This window comes from Olea europaea, unplaced genomic scaffold (assembly GCF_002742605.1).
Source record: "Olea europaea var. sylvestris unplaced genomic scaffold, O_europaea_v1 scaffold2209, whole genome shotgun sequence".
In the NCBI taxonomy this organism is placed as follows: Eukaryota; Viridiplantae; Streptophyta; class Magnoliopsida; order Lamiales; family Oleaceae; genus Olea; species Olea europaea.
The window spans coordinates 8,842-29,876 of record NW_019240113.1 but is presented as its reverse complement, the minus strand read 5'-3'; positions in this window follow the sequence as shown (position 1 = coordinate 29,876).

Here is a 21,035-nt window from a genome sequence, read left to right as displayed (position 1 = left end):
AACGTTATAAACACATCTATAGGCCATTTCAAAAGTTATACAATACAAGATCCCAAAATATAACATAATAGATTGTATGCTCAAAACAACATCCTACAGAATAACCCTACAGGTCGTCATCCATGTACATCGAACTCTAAAAGTTCATAAGAGCTCTACAACTAGCCATGACCTCTATATAATTCCATGCTCACTTACAATGCAAGAACTACATAAGTTAATGCTTAGTAAGCAAAATCATGCATGTCATGAGTATGAGTTCCGATGATATATTACACGATGTCATTCATTTTAAATATTTTGCTAAAGATGTGTCATATTTAAGTATTCATCGAAGTCAGCTCAAAATAACTTCATTTGAAATCTTTCATTTCATTGAACCCTTAACCCACCTACTATACATCGGATAGAGCTCAGCGTAATATCAATATCAATAATCAATAGGCCAATAACAACACTGACGAGTGGTCTATTCTCTCGTGACCAGTAGAGGCCATCTCCTAACTGCCTCTAAGATCACCCAAGAAGTCCAAACCCGGCAGCGCCAATAATCATAATATCACAAGGGCACAGTCGAGTGGTTCATCCTCCCGTGATTACCAAAGGCCCATTCCCTGTCTACCTTTGCAATCACCCAAGAAGTATCACCCACGCTGCCGAAACATATCACATGAGCATGTCTCGGTACCCTAGTAGTGGTCAATAAAAAAATTTATATAGAAAACTCGATGTTTCGCATGTTGGATTTTCAAATATGATCATATGTCGTGCATGCTGATGAAAGTGCTTATGAATGACATGCTTTATGAAAATCAATGTTATTGGGTTCCACAGCCACATACTCAATAATCATAACCATCATATGATGTAAACGAGCCTCTTACTAAAGTCATGTAAATATTTCAACATTATTCTATCACAGATACTAGATTCTTGCATCGTAGTTGCAAATGAAATCTTACTTACCTTTTGCCCTTGTGTGTGCAAGCTCCTATGGAGATTAGATCACTTTCCTTTTTCACTCAACGTCGGAAAATCACCTATATACTATCTAATATTAAAGACAACCTCAGTTTAATATCGTTAACACACACAATCCAAAAATACGTCCATTCACGTCAAAATAATTTAAACGAATTCATCATTTCAAGTTACTAACGGCATTACAATCTCGTCCCATAAATCTTGCTATTTCTTGATCCAATTATGAACATCAAATTCATCCGTCAACAACCTAACACTCCTTAGAATCTATTATCTAGGCCCAAGAGATAATTAATTGATATGTAAAGGTTGAAGTCACATTAAACACACAAATGGATAGAACCTGTTTCCAGATTTTCATTCCTGTCCAATTATATTTCCTATCCTTTCTCACCACGTTATCTATATCTGACGACTCCCAAATTTTTACCACACTTTATAACATATATGTGAAGGTAATCGTACTCTAAATTTATGACAAGTGAAGTGTTTTCAGCCTCAAAAACTGTCCCTTTTTCACTACATCAAATCAAGCAGCTTTGTTTTCCTTGTGACAGTTTTCGATTTTTCATTGTATTAGTATGCCACCAACAGAATTCTAGGCCATTAAAAATCACTTCTATACTTCATTCCTGCATATAAAAACATTATATTGATAGATATAAGTTATACTCTAAGTATCATCCAAAATCAAGTTTGAAACCATTCAAAACCAGCAACCTACCTCTGTCCAGGTTGTTTTCTTCCAAATTCTTGTAATTAATTGTCCTTATTTTGCCATCATAAAATCATCAAAACCTCCCACCTAATTTCAAGCAAGTTCAAAGTTTGAATAGGTTATAAAACACCAAAAAGAACTAAGGAAAGACTTCAAAACCATGAGTTGAACTAACTTGCTCAAACTACAATTCCAGTTTCTTATTTTCCTATTTCTCTTTGCTTCCTTTGCTCTCTCTTTCTCTGGGGATCATTACGGATAAATTTGGAGGGTTGAATATCTTATTTAAGAGATATATAAGTAATCTTAAATATTGGGGTCGTGAGTGATACTTAAGGGTGAAGAAAATTGTGGTTGAAGGACAAGTGACCTTAAGCATGAGCTGTCCAAGCAGGATGTGGATTCATGCAGGCAACTTTGACCTTTTTCCTACCTTATATGGGGCCATATGTGTCTTAAAAGATGTATGTCTATCCAATATTTAGTGATAATGGTTTAGAAGACGTGTTGGAGGCCTTAAAGTTGAAGGAATTAAATGTTAGATTGACAAGTCCTCACAAGGTAAGTAGGAGGGTCTCCTTTGCAGCAATATTTGACTTTCTTACTATAATATTTGGATCCATTTATGATTTATAAGATATATATTCATCCTATATTAAGTACTTAAGGGATAGGACACGAGATTGATGCCTTAAGGTTAAAGGAATTGGGTGTTGAAATGACAAATATTCCAAGCATGAGGTGGTCACTAGTAAAAATAAAAAATAAAAAAATCTGATTTTATATCTATCTTTGCAGGTATAAATCAAGTATCCTTGACTTATGTCAATTTGTTTACAATCCATTTCACTTATCCTAAGATCCCAAAATATTTTATAGAGCTTATTCGTCAACCGTTCATTTAATTACTTACCCGATTGACACCCGATTCTCGACCGATTTCAACAATTCGTACATCGATATTTATAACGTCATATGAAACACATATTATTGCATCGTGATCACGTCACTTCATGCCTAAGGTCCCAAATATGTCAATTACTTACCTAGGGTTTAAGGGAACCTTGATCAACCGAATGGAAAGTTTGAACCTTTGTTGATACTAATTTTCGGCCTTTTCGATATTCTATTATATACCAAGCCAGTCTCCAATAGTTAGTTAACCTGATTTTTGATCATAGATCAATGTAAAATCCACTACTTAGGTTGAGGAGTCGAAAGCTACCACCATCTAAAGATCTTAACGCCTCGATAATCGAATGCACTATTTTAAGAGAAGCAATTAAGAAATTTATGCAAATGACAATGTAATTAGCATGAAATGCATGAATCATATTAGCCAAATGTATAACATGAAGTTTGGGGTATTACATCCTACTCTCCTTATAAAAATTTTGTCCTTAAAATTTTCTTACCAAAAAGTTCTAGATATTTAACCCGCAATTTATCTTCTCTTTCCCAGGTGGCCTGTTCCGTTGTCTGATTCTGCCACAATAATTTAACCAATGGAATTTTCTTGCTTCTCAGTTGCTTTATCTCTTCGTTGAAGGACCTCTACCGATTTTTCTTCATAAGTCAAATCTAGTTTTATCTCCATCGATTCATTCTTTAGAACATGAGAAGGATTTCCAATTTATTTTCTTAGCATGGACACATGAAATACATTGTGCACTTGAGACATTGATGAAGGAAGTTCAAGTTTGTAGGTAACATTTCCAATTCTATAAGTAATAGAAAATGGACTAATATATCTTGGGCTTAGTTTTCTTTTCTTTCCAAAACGCATAACTTCTTTATTGGTACTATATTAAAAAATACTTGATCTCCCACAATAAATTCTAACATTTGCCTTCTTTGGTTTGCATAGCGTTTTTGTCGATTTTGAGCAGTTTGTATCCGTATACATATTTATATCACAACCTCAGCCATTTCACGTACCATATCCGGACCCAATAGTTTCCTTTCTCCAACCTCATCCCAATAAACTGGAGATTTACATTTTCGACCATATAATACTTCACAAGGAGCCATTCTAATCGTAGCTTGATAACTATTATTGTACGCAAATTCCACCAAAGGCAATCCACTGGCCTTGGGAATCTAATACATAAGCCCTTAGCATACTTCCGATATTTGTATTATTCTTTTTTATTATCCATCAGTCTGAGGATGATAAGCCGTGCTAAAAGATAGCTGCGTTCCTAAAACCTTATGTAAGCTTATCCAAAAGAGGGATAAAAACTTAGAATTCCTGTCTGAAATAATAGATAGTGGCACTCCATGAAATCTAACTATTTCTTGTACATAAAGCTGAGCATAGTGGTCCATGGAATAAGTGGAACAAACATGAATGAAATGAGCTGATTTTGGTAACCTATCCACGGTAACCCAAATACTATCATATCCTTTAGTTATTTTAGGTAATTTTACCACAAAGTCCGTTGTGATTCTTTCCCATTTCCATTTTGGGATAGGTAATGGTTGTAAAGTTCATGCTGGCCTTTGATGTTCTCTCTTTATCTATTGACATGCTAAACATTGTCCCACATATTCGGCTATATCACATTTCATGTTTGGCTATCAATAATGTAACTTCAAATCTCTATACATTTTAGTAGCTCCTGGATGAATAAAATATGGTGTTGTGAGCTTTAGATAGATAGAGTATCACATTGGATATTTTCTACATAAGGTAAATACAATCGCCCCCTAAATTGTACGATACCATTTTTCAATATCTGAAAGTTTGACACTTTTCCATCATGTATATCATTCTTTATCTTGGAACAATAATCATCTCCCTTTTGTCCTACTGGATTCTATTTAATAAAGTTGGCTGAAGTGTCAATGCTGCAAGTTTAACCTCTATAGATCCTGGCGGTATGATTTTAATATTCGTTTTCTATGAGTCTGCAAATTCTGATTTTTAAGTCACAATCATAGCTGTAACACTAGATATTGATTTTCTGCTCAACGCATCTGCTACAACATTAGCCTTGCCGGGATGATAATTGATCACACAATCATAATCTTTTACCAACTCTAGCTATCGTCGTTGTCTCATATTCAATTCCTTTTTTGTAAACAAATATTTCAAGCTTTTATGATCAGTATAAATCTCGTACCGTTCTCCATAGAAATAATGTCTCCATATTTTAAGTGCAGACACAATTGCAGCGAGTTTGCAAACACAATTGCAGCGAGTTCCAAGTCATGTTTAGGATAATTCTTTTCGCACTCTTTTAGTTTTCTAGAGACATATGCAATAACTTTACCATTTTGCATCAGTACACATATCATACCATTCTTTGAAGCATCACTATATACCGCAAAGTTTCCAGTACCAGATGGGATTGAAAAGATATGGGCTGAAGTCAGTCTTTTCTTTAATTCCTGAAAACTTTGCTTACCAGCATCTGTCCATTCAAATTTAGTACTCTTTTTGGTTAATTTCATTAAAGACGACACTATTTTTGAAAATCCTTCCACAAATCTATGATAATATCCAGCTAAATCTATAAAGCTTCTGACCTCTAAAGGGTTTGTAGCTCATGGCCAACTATTAACAGCCTCTACTTTACTTGGATCCACTGAAATGCTCCCACCTGATACTACATGTCCCAAAAATACGACTCTGTCTAACCAAAATTTACATTTCTTAAACTTGGCATATAACTGCTTGTCCTTTATGACCTGAAAGACTATTCCCAAATGTTTATCATGTTCTTCTTTAGTACAAGAATAAATAAGGATCTCATCAATATATATAATGACAAACTGGTCAAGATAATCCTTAAATACTTGATTTATCAAATCCATAAAAGCTGCTAGGGCATTTGTCAGCCCAAATGGCATCACTAAAAACTCACAATGACCTTATCTTGTACTAATTGCTGTCTTAGAAATACCATCTTCCTTTATCTTTAATTGATGGTATCGATCGCAAATCAATCTTTGAGAATATAACTGCACCCTGAAGTTGATCAAACAAATCATCAATCCTCGACACTGAATATTTATTTTTAATTGTCATATTATTTAACTCTCGATAATCGATACACAATCTCATTGTACCGTCCTTCTTACAAACAAATAGTACTGGTGCATCCTATGGTGAAAAACTAGGTCTAATAAAACCTTTATCCAACAACTTTTGTAATTCAGTTGGGGCCATTCTATAATGAGCCTTGGAAATTGGAGATGTTCCTAGAATTAAATCAATCAAAAACTCTATCTCACGATCTGGTGGTACCCTAGGTAAATCATTAAGAAATACCTCTGGAAATTCTTGTGTTATGGGCACATCACTAAGATTCGGATTGTGTTGTGCTTTAATAGCCATAACGCTAGCCAAATACCCTACGCACCTACTATCTAGTAACCTTTGTGCTTTCAATACTAATATAACAGGAAATCTGAAACTTCTCCTAATCCAACTGAATGTAAATGGTTCATTTTCCAAAGGTTGAAAGGTTACTAATTTCCTCGTACAATCTATAGCAGCTTAATATTTTGACAACTAATCCATACCCAAAATTACATCATAATCTCTCATATTCAACACAATGAAATCTGTATATAGTTTTCGATTTTCTATAAGAATCACATAGGCTCTTAAAATCAAATTGGTTTGTTTTATATCTCCAGATGGAACATTCACACTATAATCGACCTCTTATACATTAGGTGTCCTATCCAACCTCCTCACATACTCAATAGACACAAATGAATGCGTAGCTCCAGAATCAAATAGTACGAGTGTTGGGATGTCAAAGATAGAGAATTTACCTATTACCACTGATGGATTTGTGTCAGCATGTGATATTGTAATAGTAAACACCTTAGCTGGTACCTTCTTCTGCTCTATAGGGTTTAGATTACCTGGGCATGCTCTATCAAGATGTCCCACCTTTCCACAAACATAACATACTTTAGTCTCTATAGCACATGCTCTAGTATGCTGTCCACCACATTTAGGGCAAGATGGTTGTGCTGTTGAAGCTTTTCCTTGATCTATCTTTGGATGATTGCCCTGATCTCGTTGTTGTTGTCCTTGTCTCAGTTGAAACTTAGGCTTTTGACTCTATCCTTGGAATGCTTTTTCCTTATCATTCCTAGGCCAACAATGTCCCTGACATTGTCTAAACTATCATCGAGCCTCTTGAGCACAACGAAATCTTTGTTCGGCTTGTTCTGTAACTAATGCTCTCTTCTCAATTTGAGAATATGAGACACCTTGAATTCCTGCCATGCTTACATCTCTATAAAGTTTTGGTCTTAGCCCTCAAGAAATCTTTTTACTTTTAGTACATCAGTATTAATCATGTGGGCAGCAAACCTAGATAGTTGCTCAAACTTATGAATATACTCTCTCACTATCATCCCTCTTTGTTTTAGCTGTATAAATTCATTCATCTTTATGGCTCGAATTGGGGCTATTAAATATTTATTACGAAATAGCTCTTTAAATCTATCCCAAGTTATAGCATTTACATCTTCAATGCTACTCATCGTATCCCACCAGTGTCCAGCACTACCTCGTAGCATAAAGGATGCGTAAACCACTTTTTCTACTTCTGAAACTCTCGAATACCTAAACATATTCTCTAAAGTTCTCAACCAATCCTCTGCTACTGTTGGATATAATGCATCCTCAAATATTGGAGGGTTTAGTTTGCTAAATCTTTTTCCAACTGTCTCAATATGTTCAGCCCTTTGTTCTGTTTGTAAGAATTCATCCATTTGTTGTTCTCCCATTTCTCTTTGTTGTATTAATTGCTGAACTTGTTGAGATTGGCACTCAACTAATTTTGTAAGTCTATCAATAACAACATTTTGACTACTATCTTGAATAGAAGCCTCTTGCCTTTGAGTTTTAGCTCTACTATTACTAGCATCTCTCGTTCTCACCATGGCAGCAAATAAAGATTGGCCAATATCATTCATGGAGTATACAAAAATAATGAAACAAAATAAACCTTACTGGCTTAGCTATGCTCTTTCGTTCTCCGAGATCATGTGCATGGACAGTCTACAGAAGTATAACCTCGCTCTAATACCACTCTCTGTCACACCCCCATTCACATAGATAACCATACCTAACAATACATTAACCTGTGTAGGAATGAAATTGATGACTAGACCTAGACATAGAATTTCACATATACATTTTTTTCCACCTGATAAAATGAAATAAACATCCAATTATGTCCCTATTTGTTAACTCGTAATCACCTGTAACAATCATATGGTATATCGAAACCAAAGATCATATAACCCAAAGATCATATAACCATAATCCAACACATATGTTCTAAGGTTATAAACATATCTATAGGCCATTTCAAAAGTTATACAACAGGATCCCCAAAATATAATATAATAGACTGTAAGCTCAAAACAATAGTTCACAAAATAACCCTACATGTCATCATTCATGTACATTGAACTCTAAAATTTCATAAGAGCTCCACAACTAGCCATGATCTCTATATATTTTCATACTCACCTACAATGCAAGACCTATATAAGCTATGCTTAGTAAGCAAAATCATGCATGTCATGAGTATGAGTTCCAATGATATATGACACCATGTCATTCATTTTAAATATTTTACTAAAGATGTGTCATATTCAAGTATTCATCAAAATCAGCTCAGAATAACTTTATTTGAAATCTTTCATTTCATTGGACCTTGACCCATCTACTATGCACTGGATAGAGCTCTGCGTAATATCAATAATCAATAGGCCAATAACAACATCGACGAGTGGACCATCCTCTCGTGACCACTAGAGGCCCATCCCCTAACTACCTCTAAGATCACCCACGAAGTCTCCCACCTGGCAGCGCCAATAATCATAATATCACAAAGACACTGTTAAGTGGTTTACCCTCTGGTGTTTACCAAAGGCCCATCCCCTATCTACCTTTCCAATTACCTAGGAAGTATCACCCACGATGCCAAAAACATATTACACGAGCATGCCTTGGTGCCCTAGTAGTGGTCAATAAAATATTTATATGGAAAACTCGATTTGAAACCATGTTTTGAATGCTGGATTTTCAACCATGATCATATATCATGCATGCTGAGGAAAATGCTTATGAATGACATGCTTAATGAAAATCAATGACATTGGATTCCGCAACCACATGCTCAATAATCTTAACCATCATATGATGTAAATGAGCCTCTTACTAAAGTCATGTAAATATTCCAACATTACCCTATCGCAGATACTAGGTTCTTGCATCGTAGTTGCAAGTGAAATTTTACTTACCTTTTGCCCTTGTGTGTGCAAGCTCCTACAGAGATTAGATAACTTTCCTTTTTTACTCAACGTCGGAAAATCACCTATATTACCTTCTAATATTAAAGACAACCTCAATTTAATAGCCTTAAACAAACAATCCCAAAATACGTCCATTCACTACAAAATAATTTAAACGAATTCTTCATATCAAGTTACTAACGGTATTACAATCTCGTCCAATAAACCTTGCTATTTCTTGAGTCCAATTATGAACATTAACGTTATCCAATTGTTGTCAACAACCTAACATTGCTTAGAATCTATTTTCTAGGCCCAAGAGATAATTAATTGATATGTAAAGGTTGAAATCACATTAAACACACAAATGGACAGAACCTGTTTTCAGATTTCCACTCCCGTCCAATTATTTTTCCTATCCTTTCTCACCCCCTTGTCTATATCCAACAACTCCCAAAATTTTACCATACTTCTATAACATGTATGTGATGGAAATCATGCTCTAAAGTCATGACAAGTGAAATGTTTTCAGCCTAAAAAACCGTCCCTTTTTCACCACATCAAATCAGGCAGCATTGTTTTCCTTGTGAAAGTTTTCGATTTTCCATTGTATTAGTATGTCACCAATAGAATTTTGGGCCATTAAAAATCACTTCTATACTTCATGCTTGCATATAAAAATGTGAATATTGATAGATATAAGTTATACTCTAAGTATCATCCAAAATCAAGTTTGAAACCATTCAAAACCAGCAACCTACCTTAGTCTAGGTTGTTTTCTTCAAAATTCTTGTAATTAATTGCCCCTATTTTGCCATCATAAAATCATCAAAACCTCCCACCTAATTTCAAGCAAGTTCAAAGTTTGAATAGGTTATAAAGCACCAAAAAGAGCTAAGGAAAGACTTCAAAACTGTGAGTTGAACTAACATGTTCAAACTTCAATTCCAGTTTCTTATTTTCCTATTTCTCTTTGCTTCCTTTGCTCTCTCTTTCTCTCGGGGTCACTTGCGAATAAATTTGGAGGGTTGAATAACTTATTTAAGAGATATATAAATAATCTTAAATATTGGGGTCGTGAGTGATACTTAAGGGTGAAGAAAATTTTGGTTGTAGGACAAATAACCTTAAGCATGAATTGTCCAAGTAGGATGTGGATCTTGCAGCCAACTTTGACCTTTTCCTTACCTTATATGGAGCCATATGTGTCTCAGAAGATGTATTCTATCCAATATATAGTGATAATGGTTTAGAAGGCGTGCTGGAGGCCTTAAGGTTGAAGGAATTAAATGTTAGATTGACAAGTCCTCACAAGGTATGTAGGAGGTGTCTCATTTGCAGCCATCTTTGACTTTCTTACTATTATATTTGGATCCATTTATGAGTTATAAGATATATATATATTCATCCTTTATTAAGCACTTAGGGGATAGGACAGGAGATTGATTCCTTAAGGTTAAAGGATATAGGTATTGAAATGATAAATATTCCAAGCATGAGGTGGTCACTAGTTAAAAAAAAAAAAAAAAGAAGAAGAAGAGTAAATTATAGCCTGCCCAGTATTTAAAGATCCAATTTCATAAACCAATGATTAAGTTCCATAATACAAAAATCAGGTTTTAATTAATATTTTATTATGCTTTAAATAAATATTTATTCATCTTTAATGCTTTTGCTTTTAACGTTAAAATTAGAGAGAGAAAGTTTTCAAAATAGTAAACAATCTCTTAGAAACTACAAAATCTTCGAACATACCCTCTATCAATCAATAAAACCAAATAGATTTTTACCCAAATTTCACAAATTATCTCCTACTTCATTTCAATCGACAGTCAAACCTATTACCCCATTCTCTCATGGTACCTAAGCAAAATCTCTAAAGCCACACAGTTCTGTTTGCTTTCCAAGAAGGTCAAAATATGGAGGGAATGGTTGGTATCGGGAATCTTGTAAAATGGCCATTATGAAGAGGTGTGGCTGAAAATCTCAATCCATTTCCGACGACGCATCTGGAAGTGAACGGGGAAAGAGAAGAAGACCGAAAGAAAAAAAGAGAGTTCATGAAGAAATCCCCAAAACGCCGACTGACTCGCAAAAATCGAAATCGAAAACTGTAAGTTGATTTTTTTGTCCTTTGAGATTATGAATAATCCATTTTTCTAATTAATTTGGGTGAGATGAATAGCATATTGTTAATTTGTTAGGAAATCTTTTCAGTATTATTTGTGTGAACAATGCGTGAAATATTGATTGTGACCAAGATTATGAACTATCTTCAGATTGTGAGATGTTTTCATGTGACCACCCTGATTTGTGTGACCAATGCCTGAAATGTTTGTGACCAAGATAATGAAATATCAATATATTGTGAGATGTTTCTAGTGTGCTAGATTTTGATGTTTGCATAGGCAATCTCATTGTAAATGCTGTGATGGGGGAAGTCGCAGACTCAATGCAATAACTATATTGTAGCATAAATTAAATCATACACCACTTCTTTGTAGATATATTAAATCATACACCATTTAGGAATATGGATTGTGGCCAATATGATTCGTGTGACCAATATGGGTTGTGACCAGTATTATTTGTGTAAACAATGCATGAAATGTAGATTGTGACCAAAATTATGAACTATCTTCAGATTATGAGACGTTTTCGTGTGACCACCCTGATTTGTGTGACCAATGCGGGAAATGTGGATTAAGACGAAGATTATGAAATATCTTTATATTATGAGATGTTTTCGTGTGACCAAAATGGATTATGACCACCCTGATTGTGAATTGTGACCAATATTAAGAACTATCTTCAGATTGTGAGATATTTTTGTAAAGGTTCGTAGATAGTACAATGTTCTTGATTTCGTGCACAATGTGAATATAATGTGATCAATTTGAGAATATGACATGTTTCCCCTCTCTTATTGTGATGCAGGAATGGAAGTATATTATCCCAGAAGATTTTCGGTTTCTGGGTAAAATTACAACCAATACGAAAATGAATGTTCTGTCAAATTTCACATCGAAATTCACTGATGAACAATCGGCTATCCTAGCAGACACATGTTTTTCATACTACATGGAATGCCATGAAATCGTATTGCAGCCCCAATTGATGCTAGTCGAGCTAGGTTGGACATTGCAATATTACTCTTTAAACATAAAGAGATCAAGATGTCAACAACTCGGATGAAGCCAAGGAGAGAGAGATCGTAATTGAATGATTGCAGAATTTTAGTTTAGTGGCTTAGGTTTGCAATTTTTTTTTATATTTTGAAATGCTGGGAACAGATACATGGAAATTTTGAATGTTTATGTTAATGTAATAGTGGAACTGCTTTTGATCATGTGTTTTCCAATTTTCTAATAGTTTCGCATTTCTACTGTTGTTTGAATGCTCAATGTAACTTACACTCTCTAAGGGCATAGTTCTCCTAGTATCATTTAGATGTTATATTTTTAGTTGTTAATCACTTCGATGCCTAGGTTCCAGATGTTTGATTTATATGATCAGGTCACAAATTTTTCATCACAGGTCACGGATCCAAGGTCACAGGTCACGGGTCCAAGGTCACAGGTCACAGATTTGATTGCCTTTGTGTGTACAGGTCATAGGTTACATTTGCGTGCTAGTTCTTCACAGCTCACATTGGCGTGCTCAGACTCATGTGCACAAGTCACTGATCACTTTGCGTGCTCAGGTCATGGGTTACAGCTGTGTGCTCAAGTCACAAGTCACAGATTTGTTTGCTTTGGTCAAGGGCACTAGTCACAGGTCATATCTTTTTGTACAAAGGTCACATTGTAACAGATTTATATGTCTAGGTCACAGATCACAGACATTTGTGCACAGATCATAGGTCACATTTGCATGCTAGCTCTTCACAGCTGACATTCGTGTGCACAAGTCAAGATCTATACCTTTTAGAGTCATGTACACCAAAACATTATTGTCACTATTTATTCTGACCGGAGGCAAATCAATGTTCAATATGTAATTCATTGCAATACGACCTTTGTAGGATCCAAACTGAACTCTATCATTACTGTTTCCATGAGCTTTACATAATAGAAAGTATGATCGAACAAGACCAAGGGTGAATGTGCTCTATATAACAATCATACGTGAACATATCACATTTCTGCAATAGTGCACAAGAAAAAAATTCAATAACAAATAATATTACAAATCACAATTCATTCAGATATGGGTTATAGATTACGAAAATATTTGAGAAACTGGAGAGTAAATGGTGGAGAGAGAAATTCTAGACACGTACATGAATATGGTCACAGAGACTAATTTTAATTATAGAAACATTCTCATATGTTTTTCATAACATGGTAGGCATTTACAGACAAAAAAGTATGGTCACAAATCCATAATTTTGCGATATAGATAGAAAATAATGTCACAAACAGATATTCTGGTCACGAAGACATTCTGTTATGATTTTCACAACTTGACGGGCATAATTACCATAAATTTAACGTCACAAACTTAAAGCCTAGTCACAAATCCTCACACATTTTGCAATAAAGAAAAAAATCAACATCGCGAACATATATTCTGGTCACAACCACATTTTAAGATTCATAGATCTGTAATACGCGTTTGTGACCAATATCATATAAATACGACCAAATAATGCAAATAATCGTTGTTTGCTATCTATTTTCAATTGAAATAGACGTAACATCACATACCGACTATTTTCCAGATGGCACAACTGTTTCGGATAAATACACTGATGAATGACTGTGTCCACTAGAATCCGATTAATTGTGACCTCCATAGACAACTATTTTTCAATTGCAGTTTGAGAAAGTCGTAATCGCGAAGAATTGCGCCATATTAATATTTGTAATTTTTTTCCAGAGACGATGATACTGTTTTTTTTTTTTTTTTGGAAAATTCTATTGGAATGGTAACTGATTGTTTGATTTCAGGAACTATATTTAGTCATACCATATATAAATATATTATATATTATATATCCATTTATGATTTGATTTCTGAATTTTGAAACATGTTCCTTAAATTGGAAATGGTGAATTCTAACGACCAGGTTAATATATTGTTCCCAAAAAAATATCTGATTTTATATTTGTCTTTATAGGTATAAATCAAATATCCTTGGCTTATGTTGATGTGTTTACAACCATTTCACTTGCCCTAAGATTCCAAAATATTTTATAGAGCTTATTCCTCAACCGTTCATTTAATTACTTACCCGATTGACACCCGATTCTTGATCGATTTCAACAATTCGCACCTTGATATTTATAACGTCAAATGAAACATATATTATTGCACCGTGATCATGTCAATTCATGCCTAATATTCAAAATATGTCAATTACTTACCTAGGGTTTGAGGGGACCTTACCGAATGAAAAGTTTGAACCTTTGTCGATACTAATTTTCGACATTTTCAATATTCCATTATTTACCAAGCTAATCTCCAACATTCAGTTGACCTAATTTTTCATCATAGCTCAATGTAAAATCTACCACTTAGGTCGAGGAGTCAAAGACTACCACCATTTAAAGATCTTAAAGCCTTGATAATCAAATGCACCATTTCAAGAGAAGCAATTAGGAAATTAACGCAAATGACAATGTAACTAGTATGAAATGCATGAATCATATTGGCCAAATGTATAACGTGAAATTTGGGGTATTATAGCTCATACTCAAACTTGTCCTAGACGAGCATAAGCACTTCATGGGCCCCAAATAAGTCAAGCAGGCAAGTCGACGAGCCACTCAATCCAATTACCACCTCTAGATAGAAGTAATGATGTAATGCTAGAATAAAGTTGCTTGAAAGGCTCTTCACAAAACTAGAAGACATGTACTCGAGGAAGAAAGAGAGAAGGCAATCAGTCATATCAGAATTCCTTCTTCAACAATCTCTTTCAAGTCTTTGTCTTTGAGCTAAGCCTTCTCACTTTTCTTTCTTCTATTTCGTCATCTTTTAGCTATCTTTATCTATATGGGTCACATGGGTATCTTCATAGCGCCACTATTACCACCATGCACTTGGCCCGTAGAGGGTTAGTCCCGTGACAAAAAACTAAGAGCATCACAGGTGTAACATCCTCCATTACCACCACGATTGTTCCTATTGCAATCCATAGCCATATGACCATACTCACCACATCTAAAGTACTCTTTAATGTCATAGGATTAAAAATGAAAGAGAAAATTACAGAGTTGAGGGATCCTAATATCCTCTTAACAATCAAAGTTTTCAAAAAGACGTTACTGTTGGAAAACTCATTCTCTTGATAGCAGCGCCCGAGCAAGAAAAATTCCAAACCATTTTTTCAAACTCCATCGCCTGGGTGCCACAAATGGGTTCTCACTTCATCGTGGCATCTAGCAGGGGCCCCAGAAAGCAACGTAAGAAAGAGAGAAATTTGTGTGAAAATAGGAAATGAAGTCACACTAAAAATGTTAACATTTTATTAACCACCTCAGTTCAATCACATTTAAGAATAAGATCATATATAATAGAACTTAACACCTAAAAGAAAAGGGAGGATTTAGTCCTGAGATCCACTCCAAGTTAAGACTCCATCCTATCTCTATCCCCTACCTTCCATTTATAAACCAAATACCCGCAAGTTAAGGTACTATGATGTCCTAAAGTTTGAATGACCAATGCAACTTTGGTTGGTCTTCTTTCATTCTTTCTGTGTATGCATCTTTTTCTTGATTAGTTTTATTTTTGGTTTACTTGTGAAAGTGAAATACTGAGCTATGTTTGGTTTGTGGGTAATTTTTTCCATCCCAGAAAGTGGAGTTACTTCTTGAATCTTTCAATAGAGAGCCCCATCTCCACAAATGATTGTGTTCAACAAAAGGTTAGTATTGAATATGTGTTTTGTTTATTCCTCAGAGTATCTTTTAGGCCCAATCGATTTTGCTTACTTATGGTATTTTGGAATTCACTTTTCTAAGAATTGAAAAAAAAGATTGGATCTTGTGCGTCAGCTATGCTTCAGGTCTCTACTCTCCAATCTCCTTTCCCTTCACTTGGACAGTGAGTTCTCCTTCTATTTTGCAATTGGTAGAGATACTAGTCTGTTATCAATCAATAGTACATCCTGCGCTTGATTGGCAATATAATTATCTCAACCACATTAAACTAAAAACCGTGGAGTTGAAAAGGGCAAAAAAAGTCTTCATCTTACATTTTGTCCCTTTATTAGATTCTTTTTAGCTGTTCTTTCTTTCAACTACTTAAAAGGAAAAAAAATCAATATAATACTCCTTCCAATAAGTACATGGGCCTTTTGCAAAACTTCAATCATTTGCTCTCAGTGATGTCCCAAGCTTATTAATAGATCAACAATTGAGATCTACGTGGGGATCTTTTTCACTTTGATATTATGTAGTATTCTAAACGACCCCCCAGGCATGAAGACTCATTCATCTCTAACTCTCGAAGCTAGACTAGCTCTAAAGCAGGTTTTTCGTATGGATCAATGCATGTATGAACCTAGCCAAAATCCCAAAGGTCTATATGATTGGCTCTTCCTTCATTAATATTCCCAATGGTTACTTATAATAGTATGCATATGATTGCTAGCTGATGGAAGGGAATGAAGAGATTAGCAATTGCAATTGAAATCGTGGGAACCTTGGACCTGGTGTGAGATTCCATACGCATTTCAAATAATTGTAGTATAAAACTTGACCTGTTGTATAACTGTGCTCAAAAATAGTGAGGGACAAGGAATAAGCAACTCACAAAGCCAATGATTATGCATCTGGTTAGGTGAATAAATGTCCTCTGACGTAACGAATAAACTTCCCGCAAAACCAAGATATCTATTTGGCAAGGCAAAAAATAAACATTACGTGAGGCAAGAAATAAACATCTCGTAAAGCAAGGAATTTGCATAAGTCGTTGCGCTAACTCGCTAGTGTCGACACACGTTCCATCATATTCCTAATAACTAATCCAATTATAATGTATTGGTCGCTAATGCACCTTTCTTTTATCATATCTCAGGGACGTGGATGGCTAAGCGAGCATAAACATCCCCTGAGATGAGAAATAAACCTCTCACAAAGCCAAAGAATTTATCTGGCGATACGATAAGAATACATACTGTGATACAAGGAATAAACATCTTGCAAAATCAAGGAATCCACATATGTCTAGATGGAAGGTAAACATCCCACGAGATGAGGAATAAATATATCGCATGATGATGAATAAACATTTCGTAAACCTGGGAGGCGAGGAATAAACATCTCTTAAAGCTAAGGAACAAGGACTTATGATGAACCCACCTTCAATAATAAAAAATGATGAACTAAGACTCCCCTTGAGCAATTGGGATGATCAATGGGATCTTTGAACGAGAAATGTACAAGCTAAGTTTTTTGTTGAACACTTGGTGTGCATAGTCCTAAGTTTGAATTTTCTGCCCAAGTTGTAGTATGTAGCCTCACGACATTAATAAAGAAAGCAATTGAAGTACAATCTTCATTTTTTCCTCAAATTTCGTGTGTGGTGTCAAATTTGTACAAAGTTTTATGTCCACGTAGACAAGGTCAAATTACAAAATTCAATCCAATTTACCTCCAATTAAACCATGTAAAATACGCGACACATGCATTTTTACCAAATTGATTACTGAGGGTAACAAATGCAGTGCAGGCCATAGTTTTAATTTATCTTGGCAGCATGTGTTCATGTTTATTTAGGACAATAAACCCGCATAGGCTCTCACTAACTCAATGTAAAATGCTTGCTGCTACTGAAAATAAAAATATGGCTCAATGAAGATGTAATATATATCAAATGGATATGATGAACTTTGTCATTTTGACTAAATTGGTACGTGCTGATATTTATTCCTGATAGGTCAATTCTCTCTTGCCACTTTCTGTAGCTCCGAATGCGGTACCAATAGAATAATCAAAACTAATTGGTCTCCTAAAACTCAGCTCTAGAAATAAAATATAATCAAGAAGAAGAATACCCAATGCAGCCCATAAGAATGACACAAACAGAACTACAATAGACCAAGATGCTTTTGAAAAAGAGATAGATTACCATGGCCCAAAAGTTAAATGGAAGATCTAATAGACCCAAATGCTTTTGAAAAGTTATGAGGCCCAACCAAAATTAATCACGGGAAAATTACTTTGAACCCTATCTTTTAACTTTTCAATTTAGTAGCCAAGTTCATTTCGTTGTCTCCTCTTTCTTCGAAAGTTTGTCCGTCTTCAAGTGCGCTGATCATTTCAGCATCATATAATACCATGTTAATAGTGTGAGTTTAGCTTATCTTAGGGAGAAAATGTATCACTCCGTAGATCTCATCTTATTACCTCTGACAGTTGTAATACCATGTTAAATAAGGAACTTCATGAAAGATGAAGGTAACATTCCATATTTCATTTAAAGCATGTCTGCCTAGGACTCCTTGGTAGGCTGAACTATTATCCACTAACTATAGAGATGCCTCTCTCAACTGCAAGAGTGATTTTTCCTCTTTGGATAATACTACCTCCAATGAACCTATAAAGTAGAGAGGTCATACAGCTCATGATCTACTAGCATTTTATTATATTTGGAACCAAATATAATGTTGACTGAATCCCATTGTCCACCAACATGTGCTTCAACCAATTGCAGGCTACTATAGCCCTTACCACTAAGACCTCATAGTAGGGATAGTGTAGACTTGCCGCATCCTCCTTGGTAAAAATAATAGATGACACATCCCCAGCCCCATGAGGATTGTTATAGACTATGCAGCTTGCCATTTGAAGATCTTTAGCTCCCCTAGTATAGTTCCTTCGTACTTTTGGGACTCACCTCATATATGTGGACCTTCTATCACTGTGTCTATCTCTCGGATAGATGCATGACATCCACTTCAGCTGGGGGTCCATCCTTTGCCTTTGCTTATTCCTAGGCCTATCTCTATCATCATTCCTTTTATATTAAATGGAATGATCTTTAAAGCATCTTCTCGCCTAGTTTCATCCATGATATAGAACTTGCCTTAGGGAAGATGAATTCCCTCGTGAAGGATATTTTCCCTATGTTCACGGGGATTATCTCGCTCCACAAATGGAGATACATCCTTGCACTAACTTATATCGTAGACATGAACTCGATGGTAAGTACAATATGTTGCCTATCATTATAAGACCTATTCGTAGGCCTATTGCCTATCCCCTAAGCCTTAGAAAGATTGGCCTACTTGGGACAGTTCTTGGTTCCGTATGGTTGCCAGTACAACCTCTTCATAGGCTAGGGTTGATACAACATTCATGGTAACCATGGCCAAGACTTGGCCATCCATTATTGGTTTACCAAGTGGAAAATAGAATCTCAACCCATTTATCTCTAAAGAGGTGAAAGCCCTTGTGCAACCCAATTATAATGATCAATCATCTCTTCACTGATTATTTCAACGTTACTTTTACCTATTCATCATAGGTGGTAGGATTCTTATTACAAATATCTCTCCAGAATAGGGTATTCATATTGAGTCCTCTTATCTTGGAATTGATGAATATAGGCTTTCCCATCTTTTTTGGCCAATTATTAATTCAAGAAGCCTTTTTGAAGTCAAGCCAACTCCTGATACTCACCGCTATTATTCTATTATACCAAATCTCGGCCGCTCCATTTAAAGTTAGATGGAAGGCTGTACACTTCAGTTATGGTTCTCGAGTTCTCCTTATCCCTTCTTTCACGTCTATTTCTAGGTAGGGCACTAGTGGATCTTGACCTTTCCATATGCTCATGTCTTGAAACAATAAAAGGTGATTGTGGCCCATTTCTAGTTACTGAAAGCTGCTGAGGTGGCTTATATCTAGGCACCAATGGTCTGACTCTATCAAAGATACTGGTGGGCCTTAGGGACCTTTATTCTTGCTCATATTCAGTGGATTATCTTCTCCAAAGAACCGATCATTTGTAAGTCAATCGAAAGCATAATCTGAAGACACGTCCACTCATACCTCCTTTTTATTGGGGTTGGCACATCTTCTGTATTTACTAGAATGTGTCTTTTGTCTTTGTACCTCATTTTCTTCTTGTAGGTCGAAGAAGCCTGGTTGGGATATGTTTTGAGACATTTGATAACTTCCTTATCCGTGTATTTATAATAGGAGCTCTTGCATGGCGACATTTTGTGTCGCAATACTTCTTATATTGGTGACCATTCGACCACTTCTACAGTTAGACGTGCAAATATCCTACCACCTCAGCGGTGACAGTGATATGGCGTCTTGGTGGTTGACATGGGTTTGGAAGACCTCTTCTTCAAAGGCCTAATTATTCCTTGGATTTACATCTTCTTCACTGGCACTCATTGTGGGTGGACGCCTCCTTTATTCAAAAAGGGATCCCAAGTAAATTTTTGCCTCAAAATACTCTTTTTTCAAGTAAATCTCCACTTAATCTTTTTTCAAAGGAAAAATTAAAGCATTTTTTAGAAAGTTTTTCCCATGGGATGTCGTGGTTATAATGGATTTTCAAGAACAGTGCCAATTTGTTGACCTTAAAAAATATACTTCCAACGTCGCCAACATATCTCCACTTGCATCAACAAGAGCTCCTTTTCTACACTTGAACAAACTCTTAGTCACTTATGGTCTTCTTCGATTGTGGAAAAGGCAATCACGAACATTCCAATGATAAACTCTATCGATGAGGAAAAAAATATTAAGTGTGGGACGAGGTTTAAGGTACAAGTCACAAAAGTGTATAAACATAGAGAATATATGTAAAGAGGGAGAGAGAGAGAGAGAGAGAGAGAGAGAGAGAGAGAGAGAGAGCAAAAAAAAATCTTACAATGTTTGAAGAGTTAAAATTTCATTACCTCTAAGTTGGTGTGGGTTGTCAGCTTTATAGTGGGATGACTAAAGTGGTGGCCATTCGATAAGAAAGCATGTGGCTTCATCTTAATAGTTAAACCATCCTATCATAGGTCATTACATCAAACATCTTTGTCCCTAGAAAATTTTCATGTATTCTGAAAAAAAAAAAAAAAAAAAAAAAAAAAACCACC